The sequence below is a fragment of the Drosophila arizonae genome, chromosome 5, assembly GCF_054131065.1.
Source record: "Drosophila arizonae isolate 15081-1271.41 chromosome 5, UAZ_ARI_1.0, whole genome shotgun sequence".
NCBI lineage: Eukaryota > Metazoa > Arthropoda > Insecta > Diptera > Drosophilidae > Drosophila > Drosophila arizonae.
The window spans coordinates 260953-265745 of NC_142925.1; the positions used below are offsets into that span (position 1 = coordinate 260953).

Here is a 4793-nt window from a genome sequence, read left to right on the forward strand (position 1 = left end):
TTGCTGATTTGGTTTTATGAGTTGCAATTTCTTCTCCTACATGCATGCATAATATTGTATAAATACATCTATATTGGGTGCAGGCATTTGGCATACAGGCAGCTCAGAGTAAACATTCCACCCATTGCACTGTCCAACTCGGGCTACGTCTAAACTCCTTTCGGAAATCTTCGCAGTTAAAGTAGTCCGGGCATTATTAGCATTATTATGTTCATGTGCATCGACTGCATTGTTAATCGGTATAATTGTGTGCCGTACTTGCAGAGTATTTTTCAGTGATGAAGAGCATTTCCATTATGTTATGCTTATAAATACTTTGACGTTCCATTTACATTCTAGTTCCATTTCCAGTTGTACGTCTTGTGTATTCATTTAACATTTTAAATTATTTAGTAATTGAATCACACTCGTCTAGTAAACACAACGAATTTATAAACATTTTTTATCTTATTTACTTTTTACTTACTATCTCTGCATTGGGTTCCGAAAATTTGCTTTTCCTGGTGTTTACAATTCTCCGCATACGTGCACTGCATCGCACTGAAATTTCCTCTCTTGTTGGGGATTATTCGTATGCATTTTAAGTGCACAAGAATACAAAATTTGCATGCTCTTGACTGCTATCTGATGCTTGGCCATACATTCATACTGACAAAATTACATTTCAATTTTAAAACGGACTTTAATTGCCAGCTTTCACAAGCTGAGGTGTCTAAAGTGAGTTGCAAATGGCAATGGCAGTGGGTAGTAGGCGTGGCAATGCCACTGGCAGCTCAAAAATAGCTTGCCATGAGCGTCGCTTATCGCTCGGCTGCAGCTTAAGAGCCGTTTAATCCATCACACGACAAGTGCAGCAACCATGGATGAGCACTTTCCTCTCTCTCCTCAGCTTGTGGCACGCGTGCAAAGTGCTGCCGCTGCCCTTGCTTGATAATAAGCCGTCATGCTGCCCAGCAGACAGGAGAGGTTCTCATTGTGGTTACGCATACGCCACGTTGCATCAGCCTGTGTAAGATATGCGTGCAAAAGTTGGCTGTTAATTTCAAATGCGAGGTAACGAATTGCCAGTGAGATGCCCTAACGTAAAAATTGGTAAAAAAAAAAAAAAAAAAAAAAAAAAAAAAAAAAAAAAAAAAATGGAATTCTGCAAAAAGTGCAACGAGTTGGACAGGTGATTTAAAAACCATTTGTCAGCAGGAGGCAGCAAGCAGCAGGAAGAATGCAAAAGCCGGAAAGCAGTGGGCAGCGGGTAGCGGGCAGCAGGCAGCGGGTAGAAGGCAGTAGATAGCAGACAGTAGAGTGAATGGAAATGATGATTTTTGCTAGTATGCCTTTCTGGAGTTTGGGTGATTGGCTGGGGTCAGTGAAATTATTCAAATTATCTTATGCAAGACTTTACTGTCAGGTACCGTGAGGCAATAAGGACAACAACCGGGCCAGACGGTTGCACCAGCAGTTACCCCAAGGCAGCGATCAAACTGCTTTAGTGCCATTCTTTTATCGCGCAACATCCTCCTCCTTCACAATCCAAACATGAGAAGCTGCTAAGCGAACCCCCAAGAATCAGCAACCGGTAGCTGACAGCCGACAGCCGACAGGCTGCTAGGTCCTGCTTCGTGCCCCGCCCTCCCTTCTGTCTGATTTCACTTTTGTTGTTCTTGCTCTTGTTGACGACAATTGTAAATCCCATCTATTATAAGTGCTTCTTACCACTTGCCGTTGAGCATTGACATTTGGCTAATGGCAAAAATGTCACCAAAATGCAGACGACAAACAAGCTGCTGCCATGACAGCAATCTAAGACATGGCCACGACATTAGAACTGCTCTGCTGCTGTCGTTAAGACTCCCCCTTTCTGGGATCATATCATGCGCTTTAATGTAGGCATTGCCATTGTGGCATTTATTACTGTACACAAAAGCATTTCGACAGCAGCTTATATGTATGTATATACACCTAATATTATCGACTCCGAAGCGAAATCCGCTGATCCTCTTTCACACACATGAATGAACGCCGAAAATAAATAAGATACAAGCTCGACCAAAGCGGGATAAGAGCTCTTCATAAATATGACATTTTCGTTTTGTTTTTGTCTGTGTGTTGTTTGTTAATTTAATAATTTGTAATAGCAACATTAATTTATCAATATGCACAGAATGAATTGTTTCATACATTAAAAGGACTAATCAAATAGTCGCCGCCGCAATTTAGCAAACGGAATTCTATTTTTTTGAAGCGCCATACATAATTCATAAAACAGCAGGAGGCCCTTGAGACTGAGGCGCAAATCAAAGGCAATCATAAATCAAAATCAATTTGATTCACTGATTAGAGTCGACTGCAAAACTAAACACACTCACACTCAGTGCACACAAAGTAATGTTGCCAATAGGTGTGAGTGTACATATGTCTGTGGCAGCTGCTTTAACGCTCCTATTTAATCAACCCAAGCCCCAACGGCTATTGATTAATAATGACGCACAGCATGAGATGCGGAACTAAATTGCTTACCTAAATATGTGCTTTGTGGAATGGAGGAAATCTTTCTCTTTCTCCGAGCCGATAGATTATTCTATGTGCATACGTGTCTCAACAAAGACTTCCTTATCGAAACAAAAAATATTTTCAATTTCTCTCTCCTCTCTCTCTTTCTCTTTCTCTATCTGGACTCAAAAGCAATTAACTCTCCTATTTGATATGATACTGTCCTTAATTGAAAAGGACATGCAAAATGGCGCTGCAGCAACTACAAAAATCTCCTAAAAATATACAAAATACTTATATAAAACACAAAGTGCCATCACGCTGTCGGTGTCAGTGTCCGGGTTGAATTTGTTATGACAACTGACGTCGATGTCGATGTCGACGTCGACGTCTACTTCTATGCTGTTATTGTTTGCTTTTTGTAAATTTGTGAAATTGTTTCGTTACTCTGCGCCCAAGGGAGTAAAGGTCGTCAATTCACAAAGGCATGTGCAGTTGCAGGCTGCAGCACACATTCAGCTGCAAACGTATGCACGCAGTAACTCATTAGCATAACATTTCCGCCTCTCCATCTTCAACGGAGTCAAGTAACATATGCGCCAACATTTCGTTCTGTCAATCAGTGCAAATTTAGCGACAAGCTGCGAAAACTTTTGACAGTTGCAAATGTCACCGTCGCATGATGGATGCACACAGTTTCCCCACTCCACTCAATTGCCTATCCCTCGGATCCCATTGTTAAATGCCCTCAAACGGCTTAAGCTCCCTGCTTCCAGTGACAATGTAACAATTGCAGAACGTCTAATTAGAACTCTTTAAGCCTCGGTGGCAAATTCAATCAAAAGCATATATCGATTTTAAACTGTGTTTTACCGGACTGTTAAAGTCAAGTCACAGGCGAACATAAAACAAACAGTTGATTAGCTAATTCTTCAAGTCGGACTGCACTTCTGTTTTCATATTTCATTCAAATATTTTGTTTTTTCGCCGAGTGCTTGAGCGTACGCTCAACAAAACAATGGGAAAGAATAATTGTATAAAATAAAAAACGGATTTGCATATTAGATTCCCAGCGTCCACCTTTTGCATGCTGTTGATTTTTGTTTGTCATTAGGGGGAAGCAGCAGCCGCGGCAGCAACAGCAGCCCAAGCAGTTACAACAATAATATTTCGTTGTGCACTGACAGACGAGCTGAGGGACCACGAAGCACGGAGCGTCGGAACTTGGACCTCAACCTGGACGCACAGATAAGAAGCCCCCAGCATAAATGCAGCAGTAGTGAGTGGACACTGAATAAATGTCAGCACCGCCTGGCACCTTGTCACAGACCAAAACTAATACTCAAGACAATTTTTTATGACAGCATAACACCAAGCACTATCCCCTTCAAGAGGGGCTCTCACAGCTCTCAGCTCACAGCCATTCTGCGGCAGAGGCCACTCTGCCACTCTGCCATTCTGCCAGTCAGTCGTTCTGCCAGACGCCTTGTGAAGAATGATTTAAAGTTTTGGCCATTTTGTTGCCACTCTCTGACTGTGTTTTCGGTGTTTAGTTACATTTTGTCTTTTTATTGTGGAGTGGGGGAGAAGGCGGGCAGGCGGCAGGCTAAGGAGGCTAAGGAGTGTGATGAAGTGCCAGCATTGCTTTAAAGTGGGCAATATATATTTTTTGTGATTTCCTGCCTCACTTAATGACATTTGGCTACGCCATTTTTGTCGTAACTTTGTACGTTTCTTTTTATTTGCGCTCATTTTGAGGTAATGCGAGAAGTTTTATGTGTTGTGATTTGCTTTTGATTGATGCGTCTTACATACTTTTTTCCTTGGACAGAGACAATGTGAACGTGTCCTGTCGAAGGCAATCAGCGAAGCAAAAAAAAAAAAGTATACCTAAATTATTAAACTCGGATTCCTGTATATCCCATATCCTGCGATATACACACATATTTAATATACAAGCAGTTGATAGTAGAAGTTTTTTGATTGCATATTAAAGCAGCTAATTTCTTTTTAACAGCTCCACAGCAATGATCACCAGTCGAGTGGTTTTGTTTGCTTCAAAATGAGCCCGCATTTGCATATAGAAAACGATTTCAGCCAGTGTCATTTGGACGTCGACGTTGCAACTATGAAACCGCAGCGTAAATAAATGCGATAGCTCTGTGGGCCTGGTGGTTCATGTTGGTGTTACTATTGGCTTGGTGTTGGTGTTGCTGTTAGAGTTGGCAACATGCAAATTTTCATTTTGCAAGCGAAAAACATAAAAAGCAGCGGCAACTATTTGCGAAAACAGCATCACAAACCGA

General features: G+C 41.5%; 1 long non-coding RNA gene across 1 annotated transcript; it reads right to left on the reverse strand.

The window, feature by feature from the left end:
* On the reverse strand, window positions 1–2834 carry LOC149268350 (uncharacterized). The gene is made up of 3 exons (XR_016270478.1): window positions 2515–2834; window positions 467–1005; window positions 1–411 (listed from the first exon to the last, which is right to left on the reverse strand). It is a non-coding gene; the product is annotated as an uncharacterized LOC149268350 (long non-coding RNA).
* Between the last annotated feature and the right edge of the window lie 1959 nt (window positions 2835–4793).